Below are 1,934 nucleotides of genomic sequence, written 5' to 3'. Positions count from 1 at the left end.
TATGTATATGTATATATATATATATATATATATATATATATGTATATATATATATATATATATATATGCATTTTTTAAATACTTTGTTATTCTCATCTATAGATGAGCTTGTTGTTTCATCATCTCTTCATTTGAGCATAAAGAGCTCAAACCTCCAGCAGAGTTCTCTGGACTTTGTTCACGTCTTTAATCTGCTCGTTTTATTTCTGCTCCTTCTGCTTCAGACGAGGAAGAGCTTCTCCTCCTGCTCGTCTCCTCGGTTGTAGAGTGAGAGGGGAATCAGTTTGAATCGAGCTCACGCCGGCTCAGCCCAACAAACAATAGTGTGTTTGTGTTGACGGGGGGGCGCTGTGAGGGACTGTGTGGACTAACACTGGGCTGTGAAATCCCATCAGCCACCTGGGCGTCCTGGACGGAGACCCAAACCCCCCGGGAGGGGGTGGGGCTCTGAGGTCGACTCGTCGTGACTGTCAGAGCTGAACATTGAGATCATGTGATCATGAGGTCATGAGGTCATGAACTGATTCAGTTTACAGGCTGTTAGGAGGCAAAGGGCCGTCGCTGAGAGGTTGATGGTGTTTTAGTATCTTGATATAAGTTCACACGTTCTGCAAGAATTCACAAGAAATGACAAGATCCAAACTTTACGGTATTTCAAACCCTTATTTTGAAAATCATCCCATTTTAAATGAATATTCATGCTCCTCAGAGGGTGAACCATAATGACCTTGGTGACCCTCTGGCCTTTCTTTTATCTAGCGAAGAAGGTGTTAAAAATCTACATTAAAGTAAATATTTACAGGATACTCAACCTTTGCTTCTTTATAATACATTTAATACTTGGTTTCTTTCTTTTTAGTGATTGTATAAAAGTAATGAAGTATATGAGATATGAGTTTACATAATCATTACTTCATGTGTTAAAGCTGCATTCTCTCTAGTGTCCACCAGGGGGCGACTCCTCTGGTTGTATAGAAGTCTATGAGAAAATGACTCTACTTCTCTCTTGATTTATTACCTCAGTAAACATTGTAAACATGAGTTTATGGTCTCAATCTCTAGTTTCAAGTCTTCTTCAATACAGCATGATGTTCATTTAGTACATTATGATCCATTTAGAGTCAAACAGACCATAAAGCAGGGGATGCTTTAGGGCGGGGCTACTGTGATTGACAGGTCTCTACCACGCTCAGTACAGAAACATGAAGTCGTCTCTTTGTCTGCAGCTTCAAACTGTTTGTTTCTGTAAATGCTCTCGTCTTTTGATCTACGAGTTCAGTGAAGCTGTGAACTTGTGATGTTGATCTGCAGGGAAAGTTTTCTTTATCTCGAACAGATATAAAAACATCCCCTTCAAAATAAAAGCTGAGTTTCCTCCTCTTTAAGGTTGAAGCAGAGCACCAACAGCCTGATACTGAGACCAAAACCAAAGAATCCTTTTCCTTCAATGTCAACGTGTAATTAGTGTTGAATCATCATCGAAACCACAACAAAGCGCTCCTGCTCTCTGTCATCATGACTGACTCTATAAAAGAGATCTGATTTGTCTCGTGTTCAATCCTTCAGTCACAATCACATAGTGAACGTTTCTCACACCGACTAAATTTAATCTGTGGTTTTAAGAGAAAAAAAACCAACAGACTAAATATATTACAGACGATAAACTGAGTCAGTTCAAAGAAACTTTACGTGTAGAGAAATACAGTGACAGTCACAGCAGAGTGAGACCTCGTCTCTGTAAATAAACAGGAAGCTGTGGTTCAGAGGAAGAAACCGTGTTTCTGTTTCTCTAAATGAATCAGACCTGAAGACAACAGGAAGTCAGAGCTCCTGTCAGGAGCCCTTATCCTGTCTGTCTGTCTCTGTCTCTTTCTCTCTCTCTCTCTCTCTCTGTCTGTCTCTGTCTGTCTCTGTCTCTCTCTCTCTCTGTCTCT

At 40.2% G+C, this 1,934-nt stretch overlaps 1 protein-coding gene across 1 annotated transcript in view; it reads left to right on the top strand.

Moving 5' to 3' along the window:
• Positions 1–426: 426 nt before the first annotated feature.
• LOC116401237 (proline-rich protein 5-like) overlaps positions 427–1,934 on the top strand; it is a 9,042-nt gene continuing 7,534 nt past the window's right edge. Inside the window, exon 1 of the mRNA XM_031879555.1 lies at positions 427–649. The gene's annotated coding sequence lies outside the window, so the exon portion shown is untranslated. The remainder of the gene's footprint in view (positions 650–1,934) is intronic.

Source organism: Anarrhichthys ocellatus, unplaced genomic scaffold, assembly GCF_004355925.1.
Source record: "Anarrhichthys ocellatus isolate YVR2014 unplaced genomic scaffold, GSC_Weel_1.0 scaffold288, whole genome shotgun sequence".
Lineage (NCBI taxonomy): Eukaryota > Metazoa > Chordata > Actinopteri > Perciformes > Anarhichadidae > Anarrhichthys > Anarrhichthys ocellatus.
This window is presented reverse-complemented; position numbering and strand designations above follow the sequence as displayed.